The sequence below is a fragment of the Leucopleurus acutus genome (assembly GCF_964270905.1).
Source record: "Leucopleurus acutus genome assembly, chromosome: 7".
Lineage (NCBI taxonomy): Eukaryota > Metazoa > Chordata > Mammalia > Artiodactyla > Delphinidae > Leucopleurus > Leucopleurus acutus.
Window position 1 is genome coordinate 85,547,134 of NC_139150.1, and position 15,559 is coordinate 85,562,692.

Below are 15,559 nucleotides of genomic sequence, written 5' to 3' on the forward strand. Positions count from 1 at the left end.
TATTTCAAGGCCATGTTGATTCCATCCCCTGAAAACTATAAAACTCACCTACTGTTCTCCAGGCAAGGCCAGGCTTTAGGAAGCATGGAAATTCTGGCTGCTCTGGAAAGAAGGTCACAGGATCTCAGCATTAGGAGAAACCTGGAAGTCAGGCGGTTTGGCCAGGGCATGACCCCGCCAGGAATGGCAAGGGTCAGTCGGTCTCTGCTCCAACAGCCCCAGGGCTGGAGAATTACAAAAGCAGGTTTTGATTCATAAGTGCACTGACACTTGCCATCCTTGTTCTGTCTTCCAGGTTACATAGAAATCTTGATTGTCATCCAAAATAGCCACTTAGGGTTTCCTTGGTGGCGCAGTGGTTGAGAGTCTGTCTGCCGATGCAGGGGACACGGGTTCGTGCCCCAGTCCGGGAAGATCCTACATGCCGCGGAGCAGCTGGGCCCATGAGCCATGGCCACTGAGCCTGCGCGTCTGGAGCCTGTGCTCCGCAACGGGTGAGGCCACAACAGTGAGAGGCCCGCGTACCGCAAAAAAAAACATGATTAACAATACCTTACACACTGTTAGTTGTCTGTACCAAGGTAATGATGATGGTTTCCTGAACTGTAGAATATCTGAATTGAAAGCTTTGTAAACAAAAAGAACAGAGAATCTTACTCATCACTCAGTCATACAAAGTGTTATGTCTTAACTCACTGCAGTCACCCGTGCACTGACAGTGCACCCTGAGGGGAATTCAGGATAGAAAAATACAGGATGAAGCAGTCTGCATGTTGGATATATGGCCCCTACATAGTTAAGATGCATATCTAAGGAAGCATTTCAATGATCCCAGATTCTTTCCATACATAGAAAAAGCACTAACATCACTAACTTGAGGTGTCTGGTTTTTGTGATTAGCAGTAAACTTTTACCAAGATGGATGCTTGACCACCTGTATTTCCCAGCCAAAAAAGCTGAGAGACTGTCACCTGGGCTCTAGTCCTCAGTAAGGTCCCTGAATAAAACTGAAACTCATTGCTCTTACGTTATGTGTTTTTTTCAGTTGACCGTTTCAAGTAACTTGTTTTTGTTATCCTTGTTGCTGATAGAGAGAAATCAATTAATTACTAGATGATATACTTGTAATTTTCTGGTCATCTGAATGCAGATAATAATAATACTAACATGTAAGTGTGTTTTCCTTCTTAAGAATTCAAAGACATTTCCTGTACTTGTTTGCCTATTAATATATTCATGAAGATCTTTCTTCATATATAGTATAGAAGAAAACTTCTCCTGCCCTGGTTGAATTATCACAGATTATTAGCTGGGGGGAAGAAAAAACAGAAAAAATGTAGACATAAATGTGAATATTTCCACTTCATTTTCTCATTTTTAAAATGACCAGAATGAGAGCAATTTTATGAATGGATGTACTTTTCAAATCAGAAAAACATGAAAATCTAAGGCAATTGGAAGTCATAGTTTAGTTCTGCTGCCCACATTTTCCACGCAGTATGAAACCTTACTTACTAATCAAACACCTACTGACAAAGTCATTGAGATCATGGATGGATTCAATGGTGTATTAGACATGAACATGACTTTGAGGAGCTCAGCCTAGCAAAGACGGCCAAAAAAATCTAAAACACTGTAGCAGGCACTCTCATAGCTTTTAAGGTCCACGGGCTATGGAAGCACAGAGAGGAAATCCATTTACTGACATTTGCTAGGGGGTTTGAGGGGAGAGCAGGATTTCACCAGACATTTAAAGAGGTGAAATGGGAAGGAAGAGCATTGCAGGTGAACAGAACAGCTTGGACAAAGGCACAGAGGCACAGGAGGGCTCCTCATAGGAACATCTAGTAGTCAGGGCAGTATTCCTGGAGGATACCATTCATGGCAGAGAGTGAGAGATGAGCCTGGAAAGGCCATTTAGGGCCAGTTATGAGGGTGCAGGAAGGTGATAATGATGGAGATGGTGCACCAGAATAAGATACAAGGAACAAAAGAGCCCAGCGATGACACTGTGAAGAACCGAGTAGCTCAACAGCCACAGAAAATCAATCAGAAACCAGCTGCTATCACTTTATACCATGCAAAATAAGACACTTCCTGCCCGGATCCTATAAAGGTTGGAAGGAAGTTGCCGGCTCCAGTAACATCACAAGTGGTCCTGTGAGCACTTCTTCCACTTCCTGTTAAATTGCCTGGAAAGGATTTCTTCTTCCATTAATGGATCTTTCTGGTGCTACTCAGAAGATGTGAACTCTTTGAAACTATAATGGATATTGTATAAAACAATAAAGCGTGAATTTTAAAATCTCACTCTTAAGAATCCCGTACCACATCCAGTGTTTTTGGTCTATGGTCAGTGGTCCCTGGACCTGCATCAGACACCATCCTGACAACTTACACAGCCAGGGAGAGGCAGACAAATCCTGGTGTCATCATCTGGAGAGAACTACTTGTGCTGAATGGCCCAAAGAAAATGTCTAGACTGGAAAATATGTCCCTTTCACAATCCACCCAAACTTAGTTAACCTCTCTGGATTTTGTTAGTGCCCGATCTTCTTTGGCCAAAGTATTTAAATGTACCTATATAACTGACTGCAACTGGAAACTAACAATGGATACGTGTAACAGTTAAGTGGATGAATCCTCAAGGCTGCAGAATGTGTTACAAGACACTTACACAGCATTCTGGCTATTTTAAAGCAGGCATGTAAACACTGGCAAGCAATATACCATAGAAAACTATCTTTGCATCAAGTAGATATCTTGGACAAAATTGAGAAGAGATTACTTTGAGGTGAAGTCTTTTTTTAAATTTTTTAACGTTTTCACTGGAGAATAATTGCTTTACAATGGTGTGTTACTTTCTGCTTTATAACAAAGTGAATCAGTTACACATATACATATATCCCCATATCTCTTCCTTATTGGGTCTCCCTCCCTCCCACCCTCCCTATCCCACATTACTAGCTGGTCACAAAGCATGGAGCTGATCTCCCTGTGCTATACGATTGCTTCCCGATAGCTATCTATTTTACATTTGGTAGTGTATATATGTCCATATATACACTAAGATTCTCTCACTTTATCCCAGCTTACCCTTCCCCCTCCCCATGTCCTCAAGTCCATTCTCTAGTAGGTCTGCGTCTTTATTCCTGTCTTGCCCCTAGGTTCTTCATAACCTTTTTTTTTTTTTAGATTCCATATATACGTGTTAGCCTACGGTATTTGATTTTCTCTTTCTGACTTACTTCACTCCGTATGACAGATTCTAAGTCCATCCACCTCACTACAAATAACTCAATTTCATTCCTTTTTATGGCTGAGTAATATTCCATTGTATACATGTGCCACATCTTCTTTATCTATTCATCTGTCGATGGACACTTAGGTTGCTCCCAATCCTGGCTATTGTAAGTAGAGCTGCGATGAACATTGTGGTACATGACCCTTTTTGAATTATGGTTTTCTCAGGGTATATACCCAGTAGTGGGATTGCTGGGTCATATGGTAGTTCTATTTTAGTTTTTTAAGGAACCTCCATATTGTTCTCCATAGTGGCTATCAATTTACATTCTCACCGACAGTGCAGGAGGGTTCCCTTTTCTCCACACCCTCTCCAGCATTTATTGTTTGTAGATTTTTTGATGATGGCCATTCTGACCAGTGTGAGATGATATCGCATTGTAGTTTTGATTTGCATTTCTCGAATGATTAGTGATCTTGAGCATTCTTTCATGTGTTTGTTGGCAATTTGTATATCTTCTTTGGAGAAATGTCTATTTGGGTCTTCTGCCCATTTTTGGATTGGGTTTTTTGTTTTTCTGATATTGAGCTGCATGGACTGCTTGTACATTTTGGAGATTAATCCTTTGTCAGTTGCTTCATTTGCAAATATTCTCTCCCATTCTGAGGGTTGTCATTTCATCTTATTAATGGTTCCCATTACTGTGCAAAAGCTTTTAAGTTTCATTAGGTCCCATTTGTTTACTTTTGTTTTTATTTCCATTTCTCTAGGAGGTGGGTCAAAAAGGATCTTGCTGTGAATTATGTCATAGAGTGTTCTGCCTACGTTTTCCTCTAAGAGTTTGATAGTGTCTGGCCTTACATTTAGGTCTTTAATCCATTTTGAGTTTATTTTTGTGTATGGTGTTAAGGAGTGTTCTAATTTCATTCTTCTACATGTAGCTGTCCAGTTGTCCCAGCACCATTTATTGAAGAGGCTGTCTTTTGTCCATTGTATATTCTTGCCACCTTTATCAAAGATAAGATGACCATATGTGCATGGGTTTGTCTCTGGGCTTTCTATCCTGTTCCATTGATCTATATTTCTGTTTTTGTGCCAGTACCATACTGTCTTGATTACTGTAGCTTTGTATTATAGTCTGAAGTCAGGGAGCCTGATTCCTCCAGCTCTGTTTTTCTTTCTCAAGATTACTTTGGCTATTCGGGGTCTTTTGTGTTTCCATACAAAGTGTGAAATTTTTATTCTAGTTCCATGAAAAATGCCAGTGGTAGTTTGATAGGGATTGCATTGAATCTGTAGATTACTTTGGTTAGTATAGTCATTTTCACAATGTTGAATCTTCCAATCCAAGAACATGGTATATCTCTATATCTATTTGTATCATCTTTAATTTCTTTCATCAGTGTCTTATAATTTTCTGCATATAGGTCTTTTGTCACCTTAGATAGGTTTATTCCTAGGTATTTTATTCTTTTTCTTGCAGTGGTAAATGGGAGTGTTTTCTTAATTTCACTTTCGGATTTTTCATCATTAGTGCATAGGAATGCAAGAGAATTCTGTGCATTTATTTTGTATCCTGCTACTTAACCAAATTCATAGATTAGCTCTAGTAGTTTTCTGGTAACGTCTTTAGGATTCTGTATGTATATAGTATCATGTCATATGCAAACAGTGACAGCTTTACTTCTTCTTTTCCGATTTGGATTCTTATTATATCTTTTTATTCTCTGATTGCTGTGGCTAAAACTTCCAAAACTATGTTGAATGGTGAGAGTGGGCAACCTTGTCTTGTTCCTGATCTTAGTGGAAATGGTTTCAGTTTTTCACCATTGAGGACGATGTTGGCTGTGGGTTTGTCATCTATGGCTTTTATTATGTTGAGGTGATTTCCCTCTATGCCTACTTTCCAGAGGGTTTTTATCATAAATGGGTGTTGAATTTTGTCAAAAGCTTTCTCTGCATCTACTGAGATGATCATATGTTTTTTCTCCTTCAATTTGTTAATATGGTGTATCACGTTGATTGATTTGCATATATTGAAGAATCCTTGCATTCCTGGAATAAACCCCACTTGATCATGGTGTATGATCCATTTAATGTGCTGTTGGATTCTGTTTGCTAGTATTTTGTTGAGGATTTTTGCATCTATGTTCATCAGTGATATGGGTCTGTGGTTTTCTTTGTTTGTGACATCTTTGTTTGGTTTTGGTATCAGGGTGATGGTGGCCTCTTAGAATGCGTTTGGGAGTGTTCCTCCCTCTGCTATATTTTGGAAGAGTTTGAGAAGGATAGGTGTTAGCTCTTCTCTAAATGTTTGATAGAATTTGCCTGTGAAGCCATCTGGTCCTGGGCTTTTGTATGTTGGAAGATATATAATCACAGTTTCAATTTCAGCACTTGTGATTTGTCTGTAGAAATATTTTCTATTTCTTCCTGGTTCAGTCTCAGAAAGCTGTTCATTTCTAAGAATTTGTCCATTTCTTCCAGGTTGTCCATTTTATTGGCATATAGCTGCTTGTAATAATCTCTCATGATCCTTTGTATTTCTGCAGTGTCAGTTTTTACTTCTCCTTTTTCATTTCCCATTCTATTGATTTGAGTCTTCTCCCTTTTTTTCTTAATGAATATGGCTAGTGGTTTATTAATTTTGTTTATCTTCTCAGAGAACCAGCTTTTAGTTTTATTGATCTTTGCTATTGTTTCCTTCATTTCTTTTTCATTTATTTCTGATCTGATCTTTATGATTTCTTTCCTTCTTCCTACTTTGGGGGTTTTTTGTTCTTCTTTCTCTAATTGCTTTAGGTGTAAGGTTAGGTTGTTTATTTGAGATGTTTCTTGTTTCTTAAGGTAGGATTGTATTGCTATAAACTTCCTTCTTAGAACGGCTTTTGCTACATCCCATAGGTTTTGGGTCGTCATGTTTTCTTTTTTTCTAGATATTTTTTGATTTCCTCTTTGATTTGTTCAGTGATCTCTTGGTTATTAAGTAGTGTATTATTTAGCCTCCATGTGTTTGTATTTTTCACAGATTTTTTCCTGTAATTGATATCTAGTCTAATAGTGCTGTGGTCAGAAAAGATACTTGATACGATTTCAATTTTCTTAAATTTACTGAGGCTTGATTTCTGACCCAAGATGTGATCTATCTTGGAGAATGTTCCATGAGCACTTGAGAAGAAAGTGTATTGTCTTGTTTTTGACTGGAATGTCCTATAAATATCAATTAAGTCCATCTTGTTTAATGTATCATTTAAAGCTTGTGTTTCCTTATTTATTTTCATTTTGGATGATCTGTCCATTGGTGAAAGTGGGGTGTTAAAGTCCCCTACTATGACTGTATTACTGTCGATTTCTCCTTTTATGGCTGTTAGTATTTGCCTTATGTATTGAGGTGCACTTATGTTAGGTGCATAAATATTTACAATTGTTATATCTTCTTCTTGGATTGATCCCTTGATCATTATGTAGTGTCCTTCTTTGCCTCTTGTAATATTCTTTGTTTTAAAGTCTATTTTGTCTGATATGGGAATTGCTACTCCAGCTTTCTTTTGATTTCCATTTGCATGGAATATCTTTTTCCATCCCCTCACTTTCAGTCTGTATGTGTCACTAGGTCTGAAGTGGGTCTCTTGTAGACAGCAAATATATGGGTCTTGTTTTTGTATCCATTCAGCCAGTCTGTCTTTTGGTGGGAGCATTTAATCCATTTACATTTAAGGTAATTATCAATATGTATGTTCCTATTACCATTTGCTTAATTGTTTTGTGTTTGTTATTGTAGGTCTTTTCCTTCTCTTGTGTTTCCTGACTAGAGAAGTTCCTTTAGCATTTGTTGTAAAGGTGGTTTGGTGTTGCTGAATTCTCTTAGCTTTTGCTTGTCTCTAAAGGTTTTAAATTTCTCCATCAAATCTGAATGAGATCCTTGCTGGGTAGAGTAATCTTGGTTGTAGGTTTTTCCTGTTCATCACTTTAAATATGTCCTGCCACTCCCTTCTGGCTTGCAGAGTTTCTGCTGAAAGATCAGCTGCTAACCTTATGGGGATTCCCTTGTATATTATTTGTTGCTTTTCCCTCGCTGCTTTTAATACATTTTCTTTAAGTTTAATTTTTGATAGTTTGATTAATATGTGTCTTGCCATGTTTCTCCTTGGATTTATCCTGTATGGGACTCTCTGTGCTTCCTGGATTTGATTAACTATTTCCTTACCCATATTAGGGAAGTTTTCAACTATAATCCATTCAAATATTTTCTCAGTCCCTTTCTTTTTCTCATCTTCTTCTGGGACCCCTATAATTCGATTGTTGGTGTGTTTAATATTGTCCCAGAGGTCTCTGAGACTGTCCTCAATTCTTTTCTTTCTTTTTTCTTTATTCTGTTCTGCAATAGTTATTTCCACTATTTTATCTTCCAGGTCACTTATCCATTCTTCTGCCTCAGTTATTCTGCTATTGTTTCCTTCTAGAGAATTTTTAATTTCATTTATTGTGTTGTTCATGATTGTTTGTTTGCTCTTTATTTCTTCTAGGTCCTTGTTAAACGTTTCTTGTATTTCCTCCATTCTATTTCCAAGATTTTGGATCACCATTACTATCATTATTCTGAATTCTTTTTCAGGTAGACTGCCTATTTCCTCTTCATTTGTTAGGTCTGGTGGGTTTTTACCTTCTCCTTCATCTGCTGTGTGTTTCTTTGTCTTCTCATTTTGCTTAACTTACTCTGTTTCGTGTCTCCTTTTCATAGGCTGCAGGTTCGTATTTCCTGGTTTTTTGGTGTCTTCCCCCAGTGGGTAAGGTTGGTTCAGTGGGTTGTATAAGCTTCCTGGTGGAGGGGACTGGTGCCTGTGTTCTGGTGGATGAGGCTGGATCTTGTCTCTCTGGTAGGCAGGTCCACATCTGGTGGTGTGTTTTGGGATGTCTGTGACCTTATGATTTCAGGCAGCCTCTCTACTAATGGGTGCGGTTGTGTTCCTGTCTTGCTAGTTGTCTGTCAGAGGGTGTCCAGCACTGTAGCTTGCTGGTCGTTGAGTGGAGCTGGGTCCTGGCGTTGAGATGGAGATCTCTGGGAGATTTTCGCCTTTTGATATTACGTGAAGCTGGGAGGCCTCTGGTGGACCAATGTCCTGAACTTGGCTCTCCCACCTCAGAGGCACAGCCCTGACATCTGGTTGGAGCAGCAAGAGCCTGTCATCCACACGGCTCAGAATAAAAGGGAGAAAAAAAGAAAGAAAAAGATAAAATAAGAAAAAATTTAAAAGTTATTGAAATAAAAAACAAAAAATAATTATCAAAAAAAATTTTAAGTAATTTAAAAAAAACACATCCACCAATGATAACAAACGCTGAAAACTATACTAAAAAAAATTTTAAAAATATAAAAACGGACAGAGAGAACCCTAGGACAAATGGTAAAAGCAAAGCTATACAGACAAAATAACACACTGAAGCATACACATACACACTCACAAAAAGAGAAAAAGGAAAAAATATATATATATCGTTGTTCCAAAGTCCACCTCCTCAATTTGGGATGATTCGTTGTCTACTCAGGTATTCCACAGATGCAGGGTACATCAAGTTGATTGTGGAGATTTAATCCACTGCTCCTGAGGCTGCTGGGAGAAATTTCCCTTTCTCTTCTTTGTTCGCACAGCTCCACGGGTTCAGCTTTGGATTTGGACCCGCCTCTGCGTGTAGGTCGCCTGAGGGCGTCTGTTCTTTGCTCAGACAGGACGGTGTTAAAGGAGCAGCTGACTCGGGGGCTCTGGCTCACTCAGGCCGGGGGGAAAGAGGGGTACAGAGTGCGGGGCGAGCCTGAGGCGGCAGAGGCCAGCGTTACGTTGCACCAGCCTGAGGCGCGCCGTGCGTTCTCCCAGGGAAGTTGTCCCTGGATCCCGGGACCCTGGCAGTGGCGGGCTGCACAGGCTCCCCGGAAGGGGGGTGTGGATAGTGACCTGTGCTCGCACACAGGCTTCTTGGTGGTGGCAGCAGCAGCCTTAGCGTCTCATACCCGTCTCTGGGGTCCGCGCTTTTAGCCGCGGCTCGCGCCCGTCTCTGGAGCTCCTTTAAGCAGCGCTCTTAATCCCCTCTCCTCGCGCACCAGGAAGCAAAGGGGCAAGAAAACGTCTCTTGCCTCTTCGGCAGCTCCAGACTTTGTCCCGGACTCCCTCCCGGCTAGCTATGGCGCACTAATCCCCTTAGGCTGAGTTCACGCCGCCAACCCCAGTCCTCTCCCTGCGCTCCGACCAAAGCCCGAGCCTCAGCTCCCAGCCCCCGCCCGCCCCCGGCGGGTGAGCAGACAAGCCTCTTGGGCTGGTGAGTGCTGGTCAGCACCGATCCTCCGTGCGGGAATCTCTCCACTTTGCCCTCCGCACCCCTGTTACTGCGCTCTCCTCCGTGGCCCCGAAGCTTCCCCCTCCGCCACCTGCAGTCTCCACCCACAAAGGGGCTTCCTAGAGTGTGGAAACATTTCCTCCTTCACAGCTCCCTCCCACTGGTGCAGGTCCCATCCCTATTCTTTTGTCTCTGTTTATTCTTTTTTCTTTTGCCCTACCCAGGTACGTGGGGAGTTTCTTGCCTTTTGGGAGGTCTGAGGTCTTCTGCCAGCATTCAGTAGGTGTTCTGTAGGAGTTGTTCCACAGGTAGATGTATTTCTGATGTATTTTGGGGGAGGGAGGTGATCGAGGTGAAGTCTTTAAGTCATTAACAGCTTTTACCTTTCTTAGTTGGTCAAATAGAGATTTAACTTAAATTGCCAAGGCGTTTAGTTCAAGATACTTTATCTCTTCTCTGCTGCCCCTAATTCAGAAGGGATTTATTGCTCCAATTTTGTATCTTTGTAGCCTTCATTCCAAATGGTTTAAGACTTTCTGTAAAACCCAACAACTTTCCTATGCTTTTTCTTTTTTTTTTTTTTTTTTTTTTTTTTTTTTGCAGTACGCGGGCCTCTCACTGCTATGGCCTATCCCGTTGCGGAGCACAGGCTCCGGACGAGCAGGCTCAGCGGCCATGGCCCACGGGCCCAGCCGCTCCGCGGCATGTGGGATCTTCCTGGACTGGGGCACGAACCCGTGTCCCCTGCATCGGCAGGCGGACTCTCAACCACTGCGCCACCAGGGAAGCCCTCCTATGCTTTTTCAATGAAGGAGCCAACACAGTAACGGGAGAAAAGCTGTGTAGCTGGCACTTCTATCTCATTTGATGTTGCTTTAGAATAAAGGACAGAGAAAATGATAAAAGCCCATAAGATCCCAGCAGAGGGGCCAGATGACAGTATTTGCTAAGCCACATTTGTTCATCAAATCTATAAAGGAGATATAGTCAGTGGAGGAATGGGAAGGTTAAAGGATTACTAACATGATTCTGTCGAGTTGTAATCACACTGCTGCCTTCAGAATGCACTGGGATAGGCGGAATTAACTCCACTCCAGAACTGAAGAACTGAATGCGGTAAAGGAAGACACTATTTTTTAGTTTGGGCCCAGAAATGTTCAATGGGAAATGGTGATTGGAAAGGTAGCATCTAAGGCTACCATTCTGGTGCTGTAGCTGATGTTCTTATTAAGATGCCATTTCATTCTTCATAGTTCTCATTCTCAACATCACAAATTGGAAGGAGCTTTGGACTGAGGCAGAAGCCATGGTGGGTAGACCCAGATACGTTACCAACTCAAGACAAGAAATATATGGTCATGAATGGAAGCTCTTTGGATTCCTTGCTCAGAAAGTACAGAGTCATATCTGCCCTAATGACTGACTCCCTCCCTGGGTGGTTGGGAAGTTCACGTGGGCTGACCTAGGGTGTGGACCCGGTGAAACAGTGCTATAAACACGAGTGTACCCCTAGCATTTGGGCCACAATTCCTTCTCTGCCCTCACTGAGCCTCCAAATGACTGCATCTCTCAGACTTCTCTCCCTGCAGCCACCTGCCCACGGGGCCCCTGAGGATGCAGAAGAATGAGGCAAGAGAAGGAGGGACCCAGTTCTTCTCTGTTTATATTTCTCTTAGCCAAGGCACAGGGTTACCGAAGGGTTTTTTTCCTGTTGGAAAGGCAATAAAAATTAATTTTAAATAATGATTTCTATTTAGACATTTAAAGAGAGATATGGTTAATAATTTACTAGTCTAAGATGAAAAAGGAACTAAACTACACATCTCTGAACTTTTCACTTCCTAATCTATTTTCAACTAACATCAACAAATAATGTTGAATTCAATTGGACATTAGCAGTTTAAATGAATGTCAAACATCAAATATCAAATTTCTAGACACTAACCATTTTTTTTAAATCTAATCTGAGGAAAAAAAATTATATCTACTCAAAAAATTTGGAGTACTAGACCAGATAACTACCCTAAATAAATGGTTGACTGAAACCATACATTTTTTAAAGAAAGATTTCCCCAGAGGGATAAACACTGTGAGTCTTTGAAAGTGTTTATTTTGTATGGAATGGCTTGGGGCATATAGTTTAGTAGAGACAAGGTCCCTCCCAGCAGAGCAGAGAAACAAACTCTCCATACGGAAAAGTGGTGACAATGTGATTCAGTTTTCTATATATATAATTTTTTCAGATTCTTTTCCATTATAGGTTATTACAAGATATTGAATATAGTTCCCTGTGCTATACAGTAAATCCTTGTTGTTTATCTATTTTATATATAATGGTGTGTATTTGTTAATCCCATACTCCAAATTTATCTCTCCCCCCAGTTTCCCCTTTGGTAACCATAAGTATGTTTTCTATGTCTGTGAGTCTGTTCTGTTTTGTAAATAAGATTATTTGTATTATTTTTTAGATTCCACATGTAAGTGTTGTAATATTTGTCTTTGTCTGACTTATTTCACTTAGTATGATAATCTCTAAGCCCATCCATGTTGTGGCAAATGGCAATATTTCATTCTTTTTTATGGCTGAGAATATTCCATTGCATATACATACCACACCTTCTTTATCCATTCATCTGTTGATGGACACTTATGTTCCTTCTATGGCTTAGCTGTTGTAAATAGTGCTGCTATGAACATGGGGGTACACATATCTTTTCAAATTAGAGTTTTCATCTTTTCCAGATATATGCCTACGAGTGGGATTCCTGGATCATATGGTAGCTCCATTTTTAGTTTTTCAGTCTCCATACTGTTCTCCACAGTGGCTGAACCAATTTACATTCCCGTCAACAAAGTAGGAGGGTTCCCTTTTCTCCACACCCTCTCCAGCATTTATTATTTGTAGATGATGGCCAAAAAATGCTATTTAAACCCCATGTCAGCTGAGTATTTTAGAATAATTTAAAGAAGAAGAAAGTAAGGCCAGATTGGTAAATAGACTTCTCAACAGCTCATCCTGAGTTCAGACAGCTTTGCTCTGCTGGAGTGGCAGCCCCGTGGCTTTCAGTGAACCCAAGCTGCAGGCACTGGTGAAGGGGAGAAGTTGAAGGTCAACCTTTCCTTTCCCAGCTGCTTTTCAGAGGGAGGCCTACTGTCTCCCCCTTTTTTCTAAGCATCAACAAGCACAGATATTTAGTAGTCCTATTTTGGGCACAGCTCTAGGACCAATAGAAAGATTCTTGGATACTTTATGCAGATGCGCTTTTTTTTCCCCCAGAGAAAAGGAAGAAATCTGCCCAATATCTTGATACAGGTTTCTATACTTTACAATGTAACATTTTTTGCCTTGATCTCTGACATTTTTATGCTAACAAAGTTTCTTTTGAGGTTGTACAATTTACATAGAGTAAAATTCACAGATCTTAAATGTAGAGCTCCTTAAGTTTTGACAAATGCATACACCCATGGAATTATGCCCAGATCAACATATAGGAATTCCCATAGTCCTAGAAAGTTCCCTCAGGTCCCTTTCCAGTCAATACTTCCCCTTGAGGTAACCACTGTTCAGATATCACTACAGATTCATTTCCCCTGTTCTTGGACTTCATATAATAGAATTATATAATATGTCCTTTTTCATAGGCCTTCTTTTGCTTGACATAGTGTGTTTGAGATTCATCTATATTGTTGCATGTAAACAGAATTTGTTCTTTTTTTAATTGTTGAGTCTGAATATACTACAGTGTGTTTATCCATTCTCCTGTGGATGGACACCTGTCCATCTGTTTCTGCTTTGGAACGATTATCAGTAAAACTACTATGAACAGTCTCACTTGGGTAAATATTGATACCTAAAGCTGGAATTGCAGAGTCAGTGGATAGGTGTATGGCTAATGTTATGAGGAACTAGTGAACACTTTCCCAGAGGGTTTTTTCCATTTTACACTCCCACTAGCAATGTGTGAGAGTTCCACTTCTTCCATATCCTCACCAACAATAAGTATTGCACCCCTTTTGAACTGTATCCTTTCTGCTGGGTATGAAATGTCATCTCACTATAATCGTATACAGTTTTTAAGAAAACTTAAGCCATCCTAGCACCCCTCAAAGGACCTCCTAAATTCTAATAAGGCAATTAAAGTTATCTGTAACATACAGGTCAAACATATGAGACCACGGATTTTATTTTAAGTTCTGTGGATATAGTCTTAGGACATGTAGGCCTGATTTTATCAGTTGGGGGGGCATAGTTTAATAATGTTAACTTTACCTTGGCTTTTAACATATAGGCTTACTTACCGCTATAGTTTATGGTTCATTTCACTAATTTGGTAACCTGGCTCATAGGATGTAAAGAGGTAAGTAGGGATTGTCTGTGAATCAAATCCTTGCATAAATGTTTTCTGAATTAAGCAAGACCTCTGGAAGGATTTTTTGACCTCACAAAAAAACAGTATTATATTAGCCCTGCTATAGAAGCTAATGCTTTACTTCATCTTCACAACAATCCTATGAAAAATATATAATTTGTATCCTCATTTCCTCAGTGAGAAAACTGAGGCTTAGGGGAGTTACATAAGCTGCCTACCGCCCCACAGCTAGAATGGCTGCTCTGCCCCAGCCCTGACTCCGAGCCCACATACTGAGTCTGTCTGTACACCACTCTCACACTGCAGAGAAGTGTTCAAGACAGACGTGAAGAAAGAACACAGGCTGCCTTCACAGAGGTATTTCAAGATAAGCAGGCGGTGCCTAACTGTTTAGAGATATGAAAAGATGCTTCTAAGTAGAGCAAAATCAATAGAGGGCAAATTCAAGATCTACTGATACACGCTTCTTTGCTTGAAATAGCTGTTTATGTCTCAGTTTTAGGAATATTGCTTAGCTTTCCAGCTGCTAGAGGTGGCCTGGCCATCTTTATGAAAGATGACTAATCCCACCCTACAACGGCAACTCCCTTCCACACATTCCACGCAAGGCCCAACATTTCTTGTAGGCTTGAATATCAAAGGAATCAGTATCACTATGAAATGTTTTTTTCAAAGGGTACAAAAGTGTATACCGTTGAAGGGGGAGAAAAATAAAGTGTTAAGCAGCACATAATGTGCTACCTTTTGTGGAAAAAGAAAAGGAGAGAATAAGAATCTATATTTTCATGTGTTCATATACATAAAGAAAGTCCAGAAGGATGCATAAGAAATGAACAGTAGATTTACATGGGTGGGATGGGGACTGAGATGAAAGAAAACTTTTGTCTATATACCCTCATATATTTGGGGGTGGAGAAAGGTCGCAGTATGTGACTTTTGTAAAAAAGTTACTCAAATTTTTGTTTAAATAAAATAATGGTGAATAACAAAAAAGAACATGAAGTAAAAACTTGATGTCTCCAACATAGGCCATTCTTTCTCATTGCCACAGATAACTGTTCTATGTGCTACATATTCTCCTAGATTTTCTCTTTATAGAAACCTATGTTCTTTTATCAAAATACATAGATACAGTTATTTTATTTTATTTTATGTTGGCTTTTAATGGGATCTTACTATGCACATTGTTCTGGAATTTGCTTTTTGTACTCAGCCATAAATGCTGGACATTTTTCCATATTTGGACACATGTCAACATAACTAAACAATCCCCAACTGACAAATATTTAGTTTATCTTCCACAGTTTGCTATCACAAACAGCACTACGATAAAAATATTTGAATATGTGAAGTATGTACATTTAAAAAATGATGAAGATTTCCCAGTAGCTGAACCAAAAATTGTATCAATTTACAAAAGCAAAGAAGAAGACCCATTTCTCCACACTCTCACCAACCGTAAATATCATCAGTCTTTTACACTTTCACATAGCTGAGAGGTTAAAAATAGAAAAAGATCTTAATTTGCATCTCCTGGATTATGAGAGAGTGAGCATCTTCTGGTATTTCATCTCCTCTTGCTTACACTGTGAGAACAAGACAGGTCATGAGATGG